This window comes from Schistocerca serialis, chromosome 3, assembly GCF_023864345.2.
Source record: "Schistocerca serialis cubense isolate TAMUIC-IGC-003099 chromosome 3, iqSchSeri2.2, whole genome shotgun sequence".
NCBI classification, from domain to species: domain Eukaryota; kingdom Metazoa; phylum Arthropoda; class Insecta; order Orthoptera; family Acrididae; genus Schistocerca; species Schistocerca serialis.
This window is the reverse complement of record NC_064640.1, coordinates 981,068,649-981,087,758: the sequence shown is the minus strand read 5'-3', so window position 1 is coordinate 981,087,758 and position 19,110 is coordinate 981,068,649. Positions and strand designations below refer to the sequence as shown.

The window sequence follows — 19,110 nt, the reverse complement described above, 5'->3', positions numbered from 1 at the left end:
CGCAGCCACAGATTTAATTTCCACCCGTATGTTACACCTCTTTCCCGCCTATCAACGTCTCTGGCGCCTTGTGTATCTTTGGCCGCATACGCAGTGGTTCGGTCCTCGGGTTTAAAAGGACGGAGCAAGTACTGGAACGTCAGTCACCTCAGCTTACTCTGAAAATGGCTGGACGGTATTCAGCGGAAATATTAATAAAAGCTGAATTTATGCGGCTGCACGCCCGAAATTTTATGGAAAAGTGTTCGCTGTTTGAGTTAGTGTGTGTTTCGGTACTGTTGTCTGTGTTGGTGTACGAACTGAAACTGCTGTTCTACTTGCTTCGTGTGTGTTATTGTGCTCTGTTATACGGCAGTGACTGTCTGTATTCGTCATGTAATGTCCTTGAAACATCATCAGCCATTTCGTTTATCTCCCACTTATCTTTCTTTGTCTGTTATTGCCAGTGTTATGTCACTGTCGTATTGCGTTGGAGTCTTGTGCGCTGCTCTGTATCGGTGACAATGAAAAAGTGTGTGTTCTGGGGATCCACCTTCTCCACATGCTGGCTGCTGCCTACGCAGCGTAAGGACAGAGACCCGTCAGAACGTGAACCATACCCCGACTGGTATTCATATGGCTCAGTCTCAGACGTTCCCTCATGTCCGGGAAGAAATAATACACCTCGCGGCCCTTATCGCTTGACTCCGATTCCGTTTGCCAGGCATCCACCTCCGATTTGACGAGTTGGCGCTTTTCGGTGATGTCCTGTCCGGTAATCTCGTTTACCATATCCTATCTCCCCCTCCTCATCCGCTACATTGCAGCCGGAAACTGAACGGCTATGTCGATAGGGAAAGTTCCAAGCACCACGCAGAGTGATTCCACTGACGTGATGTCGAAAGCTCCTGACAGCCTACCAGGGCACTTCTCTGTCCTCGCCGCGCGATGTTCCTATTCTTCAAGAGATGAGAGAAAACACTACTGGTGCAGGTACAAGTGTTCCAGAGTTCAGCACTCATTGTCGAAGATGGGGCTCCACGTGTTCCTATGTCGATCCAACAGCATCGTCAGTTACGATCGCAGTGGGCACGGGATCATCGATATTGGACAGTGGACCAACGGGAACATTTCGCCTAACCGCATAAACCGCGTTTGTTGTTACACCAGATAGACGGCCGGCCGGTGTGACCGTGCGGTTATAGGCGCTTCAGTCTGGAACAGCGTGACCGCTACGGTCGCAGGTTCGAATCCTGCCTCGGGTATTGATGTGTGTGATGTCCTTAGGTTAGTTAGGTTTACGTAGTTCTAAGTTCTAGGGGACTGATGACCACAGATGTTAAGTCCCAGAGTGCTCGGAGCCATTTTGAACCAGATAGACGGTCACTCCGGAGACGCTGTCACCCAACTGTATGGCTGCTCGAAATTTTTCACTGCACCGTGGACACAGATCAGTGGGGGCACTATTATGGGTTTTATGGTGTGGAGGATATTCGTCGGGGATTCCATATGACCTGTGACGGTAGTCGAAGGCACCGGACAACACGAACACTATTGCACATTACTTGCATCACTTCACGCTGATATCTTCGCGGACGGTGAGGCATCCTCCAGGTCCACGCCTACAAACTACCAGCCCGTAATTTACGAGAAATGCGTGACCTATTCGTAGACAGATGGCATCACGCACCACTGGAAACCTACAAAGGAGACTGTCGATTCCGTTCCACGCAGAATCGCAGCTGTATTTTTTTTTTCTCTGCCAGTTCAGGTTGAAAAATTCTGAATTTGTTGTGAGACATCGTGAAATATTCCATGTTCACGAAACTATAGCGGCTGAAGTTCCGATAGGGTGCGCCACTATACGTAGCCTTCAAAATGGCGTCTGTAACGGAGGAGCGTTCCAAGCAGAGAGCTATCACTGAGTTTCTTTTCTCGGAAAACCAAAGCATCGCAGGTATTTGTAGGTGCTTGCAGAATGTCTGGCTGTGAACAACAGCTCTGTGAGTCGTCGGGCGGGAAGGCTGTCATCGTCGCACCGAGGTCGCACAAACTGTCCAATGTCCCGGCCTGCAGCACTCGCCTGTGTCTCGTTCGAGGTGATGGACGGACACTCGTCCGCCAGTCGCGGTACTCAGAGGTGTAAACTGCACAACTGAAGGAGCGCAGTACGTGCATGGTGGAGACGTTATTCATGCTGCTACAAGTTTGCTCGGACGCCGACCAGTAGAGTGGTACTGTGCAGGCATACAGGACCACCCAGTAATTGAACGGAAATTGTGTTGAAAGACAGGGTTTCGTATCTAAAAGAGTAATGAAGCGTATGGCGTATTCGAATTCTGGATAAAATCAACCTGCTTCCAGAAAAAAGGTGATGCATTACTTCTCGAACACCTCTCGTATTTTAGCCCATCAGAGTTTTTACTAGAAAACCCAGGAGATATTTAGTACAACGAGTGGGACTGCAAGACTGCAGTTGTTAGGGAGCTGCGTTTGGTGCACCAGCGGTGGCTTCTCTTTGAGCACGTGGCTGTCGTTATCGCGACGCAGCGGGGGGCGAGAGGGCTGCGAGAGGGCTGCGAGAGCTGGCGCCAGGAGACAATGCACCGCAGTGCCTCGCACTGAATACACCGGCCGCTGAAAGCCGCGCCGATCAACAGCCGTGGTGACACATTTCACGGGATCCCCTGAAACACACCCGCACATCCCAACATCTGAGACGTGCATACCGGCAGGGATTTCAAAAGATCGGTTCCTACGAGCTGTCACTATCGACTTCTCTCACAAAAACGTTCGTAGTGAAGTGTGTCCTGTTAGGATCAGTTTCTAACAAAGGAAGGCTCAGACACGTATCCGCTTCGTCAGTGTTACACTGCACCACCAAAGCACGTGACTCGGGGTGCAAAAATATGTCAAATGACGTCACTTTCCGTCCCGTATCTTATCTTCGTCGTCCTTACGCGAAATGTGTCTTAGCAGCAGTAGGATCGCTCTGCAGTCAGCTTCAAATGCCGGTTCTCTAAATTTTCTCAATAGTGTTCCTCGAAAAGAACGTCTCCTTCCTTCCACGGATTCCGATCTGAGCTCCCGGAACATTTCCGTAACACTTACGTGTTGTCGAATCCTACCAGTAACAAAACTAGCAGCCCACCTCTGAAGTCGACGTGGTATGGATCCCAAAAATTCGAGCGGTACTCACTAATATGTCACACTAGCGCCCTATATGCGATCTTCTTTGCAGATGAAGCACGCTTTCCTAAAATTCTCCCAATAAAACGAAGTCTACCATTCGTCTTCCTTACCACAATCCTCACGTGCTCACTCCATTTGATTCTGCTCTGCAACGTTAGGTCCAGATATTTAAATGACGTGACCGTGTCAGACAGGAAACTTCTAAATACTGTATCTGGATGTTACTGATTTGTTTTTCCACTCATCCACAGTAATTTACATTTTTCTACATTTAGAAGCAGCTGCCATTCGTCGCACCAACTAGAAATTTTGTTTAAGTCGTCTTGTATCATCCTACAGTCACATACCTTCGACACCCTCCCATCGGTCTAAGGAGCTGCAGTCATGGACTGTGCGGCTGGTCCCGGCGGAGGTTCGAGTCCTCCCTCGGGCACGGGTGTGTGTGTGTGTTTGTCCTTAGGATAATTTAGGTTAAGTAGTGTATAAGCTTAGGGACTGATGACCTTAGCAGTTAAGTCCCATAAGATTTCACACACATTTGAACATTTTGAACACCTTCCCAGACACCACAGCGTCACCAGCAAACAACCGCAGATTGCTGTCCACCCTGTCACCACATCATTTATGTATACAGAAAACAATAGCGGTCCTATCACACTCCTAATGATACCCTTGTCTCTGCTGAACACTGACATACTGAGTTCTGTTACTGAAGAAGATTTCGAGCCAATCACGTATTTCCTATGCTCGTAGCTTCGTTAAGTCTGCAGTGGGGAACCGTGTGGGGAATTTAGAAGTATGGAACCTGTACCACATTACTCCTTCGATCACAATGGTAGATCGTTGCCTATTTCACCCGCATGCATCTGCCGTATACCCCCAGAATCATTCTCATTTCGCTTTCCCCCGCCTGGACTGCCTTATTTGATTCTACGGGCCACTGATTTTTGGTCGCAGGACAGGTGCCCGGTAGCATCCACGACGTTTCTCGACCGGTTCAGCTCACGCGAATTTGGTGGCGAAGACATCAACGTGAGTTCACGATCGTGATCCACAGATCACCATAGCACGATTCTTGCGTTGTGACACGGACAGTTATGGTGCTGGAAGATTCCTTAGCTATCCCTTAGGTATCGTGTATAAAAGGGTTGCAAGTGGTTGGTGAGCCGTGGCGGAACCGGCACCAGTAGTATCTCTGACATGAGTGATCTACAGGGTGTTTCAAAAATGACCGGTATATTTGAAACGGCAATACAAACTAAACGAGCAGCGATAAAAATACACCGTTTGTTGCAATATGCTTGGGACAACAGTACATTTTCAGGCAGACAAACTTTCGAAATTACAGTAGTTACAATTGTCAACAACAGATGGCGCTGCGGTCTGGGAAACTCTATAGTACGATATTTTCCACATATCCACCATGCGTAGCAATAATATGGCGTAGTCTCTGAATGAAATTACCCGAAACCTTTGACAACGTGTCTGGCGGAATGGCTTCACATGCAGATGAGATGTACTGCTTCAGCTGTTCAATTGTTTCTGGATTTTGGCGGTACACCTGGTCTTTCACGTGTCCCCACAGAAAGAAGTCACAGGGGTTCATGTCTGGCGAATAGGGAGGCCAATCCACGCCGCCTCCTGTATGTTTCGGATAGCCCAAAGCAATCACACGATCATCGAAATATTCATTCAGGAAATTAAAGACGTCGGCCGTGCGATGTGGCCGGGCACCATCTTGCATAAACCACGAGGTGTTCGCAGTGTCGTCTAAGGCAGTTTGTACCGCCACAAATTCACGAAGAATGTCCAGATAGCGAGATGCAGTAATCGTTTCGGATCTGAAAAATGGGCCAATGATTCCTTTGGAAGAAATGGCGGCCCAGACCAGTACTTTTTGAGGATGCAGGGACGATGGGACTGCAACATGGGGCTTTTCGGTTCCCCATATGTGCCAGTTCTGTTTATTGACGAAGCCGTCCAGGTAAAAATAAGCTTCGTCAGTAAACCAAATGCTGCCCACATGCATATCGCCGTCATCAATCCTGTGCACTATATCGTTAGCGAATGTCTCTCGTGCAGCAATGGTAGCGGCGCTGAGGGGTTGCTGCGTTTGAATTTTGTATGGATAGAGGTGTAAACTCTGGCGCATGAGACGATACGTGGACGTTGGCGTCATTTGGACCGCAGCTGCAACACGGCGAACGGAAACCCGAGGCCGCTGTTGGATCACCTGCTGCACTAGCTGCGCGTTGCCCTCTGTGGTTGCCGTACGCGGTCGCCCTACATTTCCAGCACGTTCATCAGTCACGTTCCCAGTCCGTTGAAATTTTTCAAACAGATCCTTTATTGTATCGCTTTTCGGTCCTTTGGTTACATTAAACCTCCGTTGAAAACTTCGTCTTGTTGCAACAACACTGTGTTCTAGGCGGTGGAATTCCAACACCAGAAAAATCCTCTGTTCTAAGGAATAAACCATGTTGTCCACAGCACACTTGCACGTTGTGAACAGCACACGCTTACAGCAGAAAGACGACGTACAGAATGGCGCACCCACAGACTGCGTTGTCTTCTATATCTTTCACATCACTTGCAGCGCCATCTGTTGTTGAAAATTGTAACTACTGTAATTTCGAAAGTTTGTCCGCCTGAAAATGTACTGTTGTCCCAAGCATATTGCAACAAACGGTGTATTTCTATCGCTGCTCGTTTAGTTTTTATTGCCGTTTCAAATATACCGGTCATTTTTGAAACACCCTGTATTTCCTAGTACAGAGGTTTGTCTCGGGGCTTGGGCTGGCTCAGGATATAAGCGAGTGCAGACCGCGAGTAAGGGGAATAACGCTTTGAGAACGGAAGACGGCGGTGCGCGAGTCGGTGATTGGCTGGCGGGCAGAAGCGAAGACGGCGGCGCTTATCACGTGTTTATACTGGAGGCGAAGGGAGTTGGCCGGCGCTGTGCATTCTCCGGTAACCTCGTGAGCTGTTGATGTGCCCTCTTGCTTGGAGGGACACCTTGTTAAGGTCTTGCGAAGTGACGGTCTGACATCTTCGCAAAATTGCCCCAGCATCACGACACCCAGTTAAGTACTCTAATTACTAAGAGCGCTTAGTTAACTGTGATTGTGATCGCTCTCGGCATAGTAAGACGTTGCCGGACGCGTGATATGTGTGTTCGATTTCATTTGATGCCTCTTTCTAAGCGTGTGCTCTGCTTCCGCATAATATTGATGTATTTGCAGAATGTTAGTTCATTAGCTATTATTAGCAAATGTTTAATTTGCTTACGATATCGATTAATCCATGTCAATATGTCCTCTGCGGGCATTTGAGTTTTTATTTCTAAAGGTTACGGTGTTGAGCTTTGCAGGTCCTCTTAAGGTGGCCAATATGTTAGTGAGTGTCGGCTCTCGTGAGCCAGTTCATTTCCCACTCTTCGCGTTTGTTTATCAGGTACTGTTTCACTTAAAGGACTTGCGAGTGAAATTAGTTGTTTAGCGTTTATTTTATAGTGTTAATTTACTGGTCAATATTTAATGTTAAAGTTAAGAAAAGTTTTTTGGCCTCCTGTTGTCGCGTGTGGTCTGTGTTTCAGTGAGCTGAGGCAGCGGGCAACCGAAGCGCAGAACTTCCATTTAGATTAAAAGTTTGGTTTACGGGCGGTAGAGTTCGCCTGAGCTCGTGTGTTCCTCTTCTGTAGCGTTTGCTGGGTTCGCATTTCGATGCACTACTCGATATGGGGCTGCAAACGGAGCCACGTCTTAGTTCGAAGTTAAGTATTACTTCCCTCAATCGGCTCCACCGTTCGTGGTTAAACTTCCGACTTACAAGCTTTGGCCTTATTTCTGTTGTTACACGTTAATGACTGTACAAAGTTTTAACTTTCTATGTCCTAAAAGCCCATCTTAAAAGCCAATGGGCATCTGAATAATTTCGTGGTTCGCTCTGCAAGGTTCTCTAGTCTAGTAATTTGCAAGACTGCCCAAGTTACGTTTTAATAAATATGTTCTAAGTATTCGTGTTAAAATTGAGGCTGTGTGTCCACTGTTACTTTTCATGTAATGTTAAAGTATTGGAATTGAAAGGATCTTAAATAACGTGCCTCAACTAGAGTTGTTTTGTTAAAGTTATGGCCAAATTCAGCCTTAGTGGCATTTCTCAATGTTTATGGGAGATCGTTGGCTAATGATTTATTAACTCGCTTATGATTTTATGTAATGAGCGTTTCGGAAATAATCTTGCCTGAGTGGCGTCAGTCAGTTTGTATGTGTGATTGTTTCTGACAATTAATAAACACATTGGAATTGAAATGTTCACTTTATTGGGTCAGTCCTTCTACTCCCTTTAGATTTAAAGGTTAAACAAAGTACGTGTTAAGTAAAACCGTTCCAGTTCACAACACTGCTCGTGCATTCCACAGCTGTCGCGGTGCTTTCGATTACGATTACAATCACAGCTTCCATAGAAGTCGAGGTGAATGTTCGCACAGCATAATACCGCCCCACAGCCTGCGTTTGTAATATGGTCCGTGTTTCGTGCAGACGTTCGCTTCGATGACGCGTATCTGTTCACTACTATCGACGTAGTGTAACAAGAAATGAGAATTATCTGAGCCGTCTCCATTGATCCACTGCCACTGTAACTGACTGTGTCGTGTTTTGAAACAGTTGGCCTCTCTCGCCGGATGCCCAGCAGGTGGCCGCCTATCCTGCTTTACAGAGCCATATTGAGCGAGGAAGCGTGGACATCCAACACCTCGTCGTCTACTCGTTGCCTTCTGTCATTCAATCACTTCTGACGGATGCTCACGACACTAGCTCGCAAACAGCCGGCCAACTTCGCCGTTTCTGATAAGCTCGTTCCGAGGTTCCGAGCCATAACGATTTCCTGTTTGTGAAAGTCGCTTGTGTGAGTGGATTTCAGCCTCTGCGATCCGTATCTACTTTACAGTGAATCCCCATTCGTCTCTGATCCGCTCGTACAGGGTGAATATTAATAGAACCGACAAACTGCAGGGACGGATTCTTGGCTGGAAATGGAGAAAAAAAAGGTCCTATGAACATGTTTCCGGAAATACATGGTTGCGACGATAGATGGCGTCGACATATGACAGTTCCTGTGTTCCTTGTGTGCTGCAGGCTGTCGCAACGTACTGTAATCGGCCGAATGGTCCGCTATTCGTGACGGCAACAAGCCTATGTGGTGTGTGTGTGTACGACCAAGCAGATAGAAACGGTCGAGAGGCAGAACGGCTATAACAAAACAAGTACCCTCACAGACAGCAACCACGTCACACAACATCACAAGCTCTTTTTGGCCGTTTGTGTGATCACGGATCCTTTCAAACAGACGAACGTGCAAGGAGGTGATGGACTGTGTGTACATCATATTTGGAGCACGTTGCTCTACAGGGTACTGAGAAGAACCCTAATATAAGCTTCAGGCAAGTGTCCCTCCCAAGTACGATTATGTGTATCCTGTATGACACTGCACAGCACGGATACCGCTTTGAACACCTGTTGCGACGTGGGTGCGATGCAGCTCTGTATTGTATTCCGGGACGATTTGTTGACGTTGTATGCACACCGTCCATTTCCGGACACATGTCCATAGGACCTTTTTTTCTGCCATTTCCAGTCAGGAGTCCAACCCTGCAGTTTGTAGGTTTTACTAATACTCTCCTCACGTGCCCCTAAAGCCAGCAGGCGGCATTCAGTGTTACAGTGGTCAGTTATCGAAATCTCTTTGCTCGTCAATGCACGTCCTGTGTTTTGAACTGGACAAATGGGAGACACCGGCAGCTAAATATGTATTCGACTAATCCATAACAATTATATCTGAACTCTTCGTTGGGAACGCCTGCTGTTTTTAAGCCTCAAGATTTGTTTCCTGCCTTAGAACGCAGTCTCGTTAGCCGGTATCTCTAATGGGAGCCTGTGAATTGACGTTCAGCTCGTACTGTGAATGTGGAATAAATTTTATGTTACTGGCATTTGGCCAGCTTGGGGAGGAGAGGTGGCAGTGTTCAGTGCCTGATGACCGTCTTTACATCAATGTCCTGAGTTATATTCCTCACTCATCGTAAGCCAGTGCTATTACTGGGTAACTGGCATCCCTCTACCTCTTCCCCACCTTCGAACTTTTTGTTTAAATTCTCATCGCTGTTTAGCCTCTTTATTCGTTTATTGAGAGCAACTTTTTCTTTACTGTGAAGTAAAGAAATGGTTCAAATAGCTCTGAGCACTATGGGACTTAACATCTGAGGTCATCAGTCGCATAGAACTTAGAACTACTTAAACCTAACATCACACACATCTATGCCCGAAGCAGGATTCGAACCTGCGACCGTAGCGGTCGCGCGGTTCCAAACTGAAGCGCCTAGAACCGCTCGGCCACTCCGGCCGGCAACGATGAAGGGCAGTGGCGTTTGTGTAGAGTTGTCAGCGCTAATAGACAAGCAATACTGCGCGGAATAACCGGAGAAATGAATATGGGACGCGCGACCAACCAATCTGTTAGGACAGTGCAGCTAAATTTGGAGTTAATGGTGTATAGCAGCAGACGACTGAGGCGAGTGCCTTTGTAACAGCACGACATCGCCTGCAGCGCCTCTCCTGGGCTCGTCACCATATCGGTTAAACCCTACACGATTGGGAAACCGTGGCCTGGCCAGATGAGCCCCAATTCCAGTCGGTAAGAGCTAATGGTAAGGTTCGAATGTGGCGCAGACCTCAAAAAGCCATGGACCCAGGTTGCCAAAAAGGCATTGTGCAAGGTGTTGGTGACTCCATAATGGTGTAGACTATGCTTACATGGAATGGCCTGGGTCTTCTAATCCAACTCTACTGATCATTGACTGTAAATGGTTATGTTCGACTACTTGGAGACCATTTACAACCATTCTACTACGGAATTCTTATAGATGACAACGCCCCATGTCATCGGGCCACAAATGTACCCAATTTGTTTTAAGACCATTCTGGACAATTCGAGCGGATGATTTGACTACCCAGATCGCCCGACATAAATCTCATAGAACATTTATGATACATAAACGTTAAGTCAGTTCGTGCACCGGCAACAGTTTTGCATTTATTGACGGTTGTAAGGGCAGCGTGGCTCAATATTTCTGCAGGGGACTTCCAACGACTTGTTGAAACCATGCCACGTCGTGTTCTGCACTATGCGTGGCAAAGGGAGGTCCGACACAATATTAGGAGGTATACCGTGACTTTTGTCACCTCAGTGTACACTGAAATACTCTGAAAATATCCCTGAAGAAACCGTAGGTGGAGTCTGGGTTCTACCTGTAGATGCCACCATCGTCAATAGTTGTGCAGTTCTTTCTGACAACATTTCAGCCGCCATTGAGTTTTGTAAACTGTGTCATACGTGCGTTGTGGTTGCCGACCCGCGCCTTGTGATGGGTGTGTTTGTCGATACGGACATTGTGATGTGAGTACATTTTACACTTATGATTTTTTATCTTCAAAGAATTCTTCTTTTATGTATTTAATTCACACAATTTCCAGATTCAGTAACATGTTCGTCGGGCATAAAATCAACAGAACAAAAGCAGTGCGTGTGCAATGTATTAAGAACGGGAAGAACAACTATATCCCGGCCACAAATTACGTTCAACTTGAAACTAAGCAGCAGGTAGAAGTTTACTAGCTGATTCATTAATCGTCTCACATGACACAAGTTATCTTTTTCTTTATTAACGTATACTTAAACAATCATTAACGTTTAATTTATGTGGGGTGAAATAATATGGATTCGAAAAGAATGGCAAAATACTTAAAATACTAACTGCAATGTAATAGTTACAAGCGCCCACTTACAGAAATTTAGATTCTAAGATTCTGAGTGGTGTCTGTTTGTTCTAAGTCGCGTCTCCCTACCACTTTCGCGCAACGACGCTCTGAGCGTGTTTTTAGGGAATTGACTAGTTTGAACCTGGGAGCTGTTGCTGGTAAGGAGACGTCAGACCACACATGACATGTAGAGTTCAGAAGAGTTCAGTGAGACTAGCGATGATATAATCAAATACTTAATGACTTCAGCGTCAGTTCTACCGTACTCCCTGTAAGAGACTCTTAACACTAACGAAATTTAGTGGAAGGGGTTCAAGGCTTTCCTGTTTTTAGTTAACTGGTAAAATAACGTCGAAAAAGCAATTAAGTTTACCATTGGAATTTTTATTCTGCTCACAAAACATTGTTTATAAATTGTACTATTGATAAAAGGAAATATTTTAATACAAGATGAGAAAAACCAACTGCGTTCAACAAAAATGTGAACGAATATTCCCCGAATGTGTTTCCAAGCTCTATAATGGATCGAAGGATGACCTATGCCATATCACATCTATAATATAGGTTTAAATTAAGTTTCATAAAAGAGAAAACGATCAAAAATGGTCTACAGTGACCCTCAATTATCTTTAATTACTTATTTAACTTGTCGTAAATTAAAGTGGCTTCTCAATAATTATATAACAGAAAAATCATCGCGTTTCAGATTTTAACTTCAAGTAGCAAATGTGAATACCATGAAGTTTAATTGACGATCGACACTAGCGTTACGTAAAAAGGGAATGTAACAGATGAGACTTCTGCAGTTCTGAGTGAAGCCTTATGCGCTCTTATGCGGCATCGCGTGCGTTCATTACCCTGTCAGTGGTTAGGCAGCGTCAGGGATGGCGGGCGGCGCGGCTCCATACACCTCGCCATCTCGGTAGCAACTCTCTCGAACTTATCCTTACTACTGTTTACCGAAGTTGGTTTAAGAAAAAGGTATCTGGCTGAGTTTTCAACTGACCAATCAGCGTCTCAATGTTAACCTTAAGCTCCGCCTACAAAAATTCTGTCTATCCAATGAGAAACGTTATACTTTTCGTGGTGAGGCAGTTTTTATAATGTGTGCTACATAACAGAGACGCGTACAGTCTCACGCTAAACCTTGCAGCTGGTGTGGCCCTTTTAGTGTTATCGTAAGATCTATACTGTTCTTCTGGAGGGCTCTATCTTTTAACGTGGGCTGGGGGATGGACCTCCAGGTGGTCGGCCGGCGATGTGGGTGTCCCATGGCCCCGCTCTTTATCGTAGGGCCTTCTAACCTACACAGTTCTGCTCTCGGCTTCTGTTCTCGTTTCTCCCCTCGGAACTCCGTCTGTTTCACGGTGAGAAGGTATGACATGTATTTAGGCATTCTTGTGTTAGTCTGTGGTATTCCATTTACTCACTCATTGATCGTATTATTTTGGTTAATTTAATGTCAGGATTTATTCGGAGCTATGTGACATTGCCGTATTTGCTATTGTGTCAGGGTTTTCATGGAAGGTGTTGGATTTGCCTGATACCTTACAAGATGGCACTCTCGCCCATGAGTTATCAGAAGTCAGACGGAAGCCGTTGCAATGCATTAGTTTTAATAACAAGTTCTGAGATGGAATGATGTAACATCTGCAGTTGCATCAGCATCTTGCACTAGGCAAGACAGGCCAAATTATTTTCACTGTTAGCTGCTGACACATCATCTATGGGAAACATGCAGATATTATGGTAATATTAATACGTTATGCATTTGCATTTTAGCAAAAGTATATATTGTTCAAAAGTAATGTACCAGAAAAGCCTTATTCAAAAAAATTAATTGCAGATGAGTTAATGATATTCTCGTCTTACATTACAAAGATTTCACTAGTATGTATGTACAAAGCGTTACTCACTTAGCTGCAAGGGTGAGTACTGACGCTACCTTAAATATACAACTTATTTTGTGCCATGGACATCTGTACGTGCTCCAACGTATTTTTTGATAACATGGACAATGTTAGTAAACTTGCTGTCATTTTAAAATAATTGCGAAATTAATAATTTATGTTTCTTTATGTCTTCGTCTAAAATTCTGGGAGCATTACGGGACTCTCCAATAATAATATATCAGCTCAGTTCCGCACACATTGTTAACGAGCAAAAGCTATGGCCACTGCCAAAATTGCGTCACACTCTAAATGAACACGCGATTGTTGTTATTCACTATTCACTATACTGTAGCTTGTCGGTACACCATATTCACACTGATAATGAGACATTAATTCACTTGGACATTAAATGCATCCCATAGATTTTCCCTATGTACGTAAGCTACGTCTAACGAAACATGTTTTTCACGAAGTGACTCTCTCCTTCAGCTTTTCACAATCAATCTTCTAGAGTTTCCTTTCCATTCAGTTAATTCTTGTACCAGAATTAACACTAAACGTATTACTGGACAAGTTGATGGCGGACTCAGGTGGGTAAAGAGCAAAAAAACACATGAATGCACGAGCGCGGTTCTTTTACGCTTAGCGGAAATCGCAAATGCATGATTTTGCTGACGCACTAGACTTGGAGACAGCCAGGTTCGACCCCTGGTATCCGAAGAAATATTCACCATCAGTACTCGGTTGGAAAAGGGAGGAGAGGAGGTTGACGGAAAATTTTCAGTAAAACTGCAGTGTCCATCATGTTTCCCGATTACAAAGCGACTTTGTAGGATGACTAAACTAAAATTTAAATTTACCGATCTTTACCCTGTGCCTGACAACCGGAATAAATGCAGGAAGCTTCTCGTGCTTTACATAAATTTAATGTAACTTGTGCTGCGTATTTGTTACTGTGAATCTGAAGCCGGGTTTCCACGGGCATGAAATGCTTACAGATGCATTCCCCCAACCACTCGAGTAACTCACCTTACATGTTGAAGCGATATACCTGCACACTGTCATTCCAACTTACGCATAAGTTACGAAAGTTAACTTTCTAGCACGATGTCGCTTACCCACCATCACCTACGAGTTTCAGAAAGTGTCGCTAGGTGGATATGTTCTCATTCTGCTCTGGTTCGTTCCACAGCCCAGATCTTGAATCATTTGTTTAGCCGGCCGAAGTGGCCGTGCGGTTAAAGGCGCTACAGTCTGGAACCGCAAGACCGCTACGGTCGCAGATTCGAATCCTGCCTCGGGCATGGATGTTTGTGATGTCCTTAGGTTAGTTAGGTTTAACTAGTTCTAAGTTCTAGGGGACTAATGACCTCAGCAGTTGAGTCCCATAGTGCTCAGAGCCATTTGAACCATTTTCATTTGTTTATGCACATGACAAGTTAGCTTATTGCCAAAACAAGGGGCTTAGCCTTTAACTAAGTAAAGATATACCTTTGTAAAGTGGCAAAATGCTCTTAGACTCTGCGATAGGAATCTCATTGTAGCAATCAGTAATTCCTTATAATCAGTCATTTGTGTTTGAAGTGACGAAACGGATTCTAAAAGTATCGCAGCTGAGAGTGTGGACTTCCTGAGGTTCAGATTACTCCAGAACTGTCACTATCGAAAACGCATTTTTTTTAGAATACAGATAAGATTTTGCTCAATAAAATCTTAGGCAATTGCAACTGTGTTCGTATTGGGGGTATCATTGAATAATGAATATTCTGCATAATAGTACAAAGTTTGGTTACAATATTATGTATCCTACCGGCAAAGGGAACGTTGTATCATTATATTTACAGTACCTATCAGAACCTTCGCTAACTTTAAAAACAAAAATAAAGCGGAATCGTTGAGACAATAAAATTACTTTCACATGTACCTTCAGTGTACTGTAGATAAAATGAAAATTTAGAAACAGTGCACTTTAGAATGCGATAAGCGTGTTGTAGTGCCTCCAGTTGCCGGAAGTTACAATGTTACTTGTGTACTCGCATACGTGTATCAGACTGTTGTATAAACCGTTAGACGATTTTCGTATGAAACGTCTTTCTTCGTAGATAACTTTCTTACTAACGTATTAGCTATTCCCAAATGATTGGTATTAGATACCCATTTCCATACGCAGCATTTGAGGGTCCGTTTTTTCTTCGTCAGCGTCACTATACGCTCTTCGGCTAGAAGCTGCGCAACTCCCACATGAATAGCTTCACTTGTCACCATTTTGAAATTCCAAATTCGGTATGCGAAAACGTAACTTGCATATAAGGATAGTGGTGGGGGAATGCATGTGTTAAGTAATTCATGCCTCTGGAAACCTGACTAGACGATCACTGTACACTTAGCACGTTTCCTACTCTATGTGTGTCAGTGGTAATGGTGAGTCAGTGTTCATGCAAACATTTCGTTTGTTGTTCTAAAGGTGCTACAGTGAACACAAGCTTGAAACTAAAATTAACATACATTCTAAGAAAAAAAAGTCCCACCACGAAAGAATTACCCCAATGGAAATCGGTATTCGGCAGATATGGTGTACATGTACAGACAAATTATTATAATTTCAGAAAAATTAGATGATTTATCCACGAGAAAGATCTTTACAAAGTGAGCAAGCTAATAACGCGTTGGTCCACCTTTTGTTCTGATGCAACCAGTTATTTGGCTTGGCATTAATTGATAGAGTGCTTGTATGTCATTCTGCCTAATTCTGTCCAATTGGCGCGTTAGATCGTCAAAACCTCGGATTGGCTAGAGGGCCCAACCAATAATGCGTTCTCAAATGGGAAGAGAGCTGGCGCCCTTGCTGGCAAGTGCGAAGACAAGCAGTAGAGACTCTCGCCGTGTGAACGCAGGCATTACCTTGCTGAAATGTAAGCCTAGAATGACTTGATAGCAATGTGTGACAAGAAATGCCACTCCAGACCATTACTTCTGCTTGTCTGGCAGTACTCGGGTTGGTATCCCACCACGTCACCGCTGGTCATCACTGAACACGATTCCACTCCAGTCAGTGAGATTCCAGGCAGTAGATTACAACAAGTCACCGATATTTTTCGGTGTCATTAATTCATAATAACTAAGGAAATGTGACAAATGACGTCCTTTTTCTTCTACTCACAATTCGGGTTATCGACTATCGCATCGTTCGGAAGAGTCCAAAGAGTGTCGAAAACTTTCGCAAGGTTTCCTTCCATGGCACATTGGTAAAGCGCCTCGGCATATGTTATGTTCGTTGCAATAATTATATTTTTAATGATACATGTATGGTACAGTGCGACAGTTGTTGAACTACATGAAGAAATTTAAATTAGTTACAAACTACGGGGTGCACACACTTTATTCAACATGTAAACGTCACTAAAGATGTTCGGATTTAGGTTATGACATATTCGATGTGCCTGCATCATTGGCGATGTGTAGCGCAGACGAATAGCGACATTCTGCATGACCCGCTGAAGTGTCGGATCATCGATGACCTTCTGAATGACTGTTTTCAACTCAGAGCTGGTTTTGGGGTTAATGCTGTATACCTTGTCCTTAATATAGCCCTACGGAAAGGAGTCGTCTTTGTTGAGATCTGGTGAATATGTCGGCCAATCGAGGCCCATGCCAGTGGCCTCTGGATACACCAGAGCCAGAATGCGGTCCCCAAAGTGCTCCTCCAGGACATCAAATGCTCTGCTGCTTCGACGGGTTCGAGCTCCGTCTTGTACGAACCACATCTTGTCGAAATCAGGGTCACTCTGGATAATGGGGATGTAATCATCTTCCAAAACCTTCACGTACCGTTCGGTTGTCACTGTGCCATCAAGAAATATCGCACCGATTATTTCGTGACTGGGCATTACACACCATACAGTCACCTGTAGAGGGTGAAGAGACTTCTCGATGGCGAAATGCGGATTCTCAGTCTCCTAAATGCGCCAGTTTTACTTATTGACGAAGCCATCCAAATGAAAGTGGGTACCGTCGCTAAATCAAACCATACAGTGCATACTAATTCTCATCATGCCCCGGGGCCAACCCTGCAGTTTGAATGACCTAATGCGAACCGTCCAGAAGTTATGACGATTGTATTTTGTATTGTACACTACTGGCCATTACAATTGCTACACCACGAAGGTGACGTGCTACAGACGCGAAATTTAACCGACAGGAAGATAATGCTGTGATATACAAATGATTAGCTTTTCAGAGCATTCACACAAGGTTGGCGCCGGTGGTGACACCTACAACGTGCTCACATGAGGAAAGTTTCCAACCGATTTCTCGTACGCAAACAGCAGTTGACCGGAGTTGCCTGGTGAAACGTTGTTGTGATGCCTCGTGTAAGGAGGAGAAATGCGTACCATCACGTTTCCGACTTTGATAAAGGTCGGATTGTAGCCTATCGCGATTGCGGTTTATCGTATCGCGACATTTCTGTTCGCGTTGGTCGAGATCCAATGACTGGTAGCAGAATATGGAATCGGTGGCTTCAGGAGGGTAATACGGAACGCCGTGCTGGATCCCAACGGCCTCGTATCACTAGCAGTCGAGATGACAGGCATCTTATACGCATGGCTGTAACGGATCGTGCAGCCACGTCTCGATCCCTGAGTCAACAGATGAGGACGTTCGCAAGACAACAACCATCTGCACGAACAGTTCGACGACGTTTGAAGCATCATGGACTATCAGCTCGGAGACCACGGCTGCGGTTACCCTTGACGCTGCATCACAGACAGGAGCGCCTGCGATGTTGTACTCAACGACGAACCTGGGTGCACGAATGGCAAAACGTCATTTTTTCAGATGAATCCAGCTTCTGTTTACAGCATCATGATGGTCGCATCCGTGTTTGGCGACATCGCGGTGAACGCACATTGGAAGTGTGTATTCGTCATCGCCTTACTGGCGTATCACCCGGCGTGATGGTATGGGGTGCCATTGGTTACACGTCTCGGTCACCCCTTGTTCGCATTGACGTCACTTTGAACAGTGGACGTTACACTTCAGATGTGTTACGACCCGTGGTTCTACCCTTCATTCGATCCCTGCGAAACCGTACATTTCAGCAGGATAATGCACGACCGCATGTTGCAGGTCCTGTACGGGCCTTTCTGGATACAGAAAATGTTCGACTGCTGCCCTGGCGAGCACATTCTCCAGATCTCTCACCAAATGGTCAATGGTGGGCAAGCAACTGGCTCGTCACAATACGCCAGTCACTGCTCTTGATGAACTGTGATATCGTGTTGAAGCTGCATGGGCAGCTGTACATGTACACGCCATCGAAGCTCTGTTTGACTCAATGCCCAGGCGTATCAAGGCCTTTATTACGGCCAGAGATGGTTGTTGTGGGTACTGATTTCTCAGGACCTATGCACCCAAACTGCGTGAAAATGCAATGACATGTCAGTTCTAGTATAATATATTTGTCCGATGAATACCCGTTTATCATCTGCATTTCTTCTTAGTGTAGCAATTTCAATGGCCAGTAGTGTATAATAATTGTCATCCTGTACTTATTACTCAATAATGATACTTAACACTAATATTATACACACATCGCTGAAATAAAAACGAAACAAGCATGCTGTTAGTTACCTTGATTTATTTCTCCATCAGAATCTTAATACACAACACTGCCTTTATCTCAGTCTTAGTACACTCCTGGAAATTGAAATAAGAACACCGTGACTTCATTGTCCCAGGAAGGGGAAACTTTATTGACACATCCCTGGGGTCAGATACATCACATGATCACACTGACAGAACCACAGGCACATAGACACAGGCAACAGAGCATGCACAATCTCGGCACTAGTACAGTGTATATCCACCTTTCGCAGCAATGCAGGCTGCTATTCTCCCATGGAGACGATCGTAGAGATGCTGGATGTAGTCCTGTGGAACGGCTTGCCATGCCATTTCCACCTGGCGCCTCAGTTGGACCAGCGTTCGTGCTGGACGTGCAGACCGCGTGAGACGAAGCTTCATCCAGTCCCAAACATGCTCAATGGGGGACAGATCCGGAGATCTTACTGGCCAGGGTAGTTGACTTACACCTTCTAGAGCACGTTGGGTGGCACGGGATACATGCGGACGTGCATTGTCCTGTTGTAACAGCAAGTTCCCTTGCCGGTCTAGGAATGGTAGAACGATGGGTTCGATGACGGTTTGGATGTACCGTGCACTATTCAGTG

At 45.2% G+C, this 19,110-nt stretch overlaps 1 protein-coding gene across 1 annotated transcript in view; it reads left to right on the top strand.

The window, feature by feature from the left end:
* LOC126471348 (barH-like 1 homeobox protein) overlaps positions 1-19,110 on the top strand; it is a 108,131-nt gene that overhangs the window by 64,217 nt on the left and 24,804 nt on the right. The gene's annotated exons all lie outside the window — the stretch shown is intronic.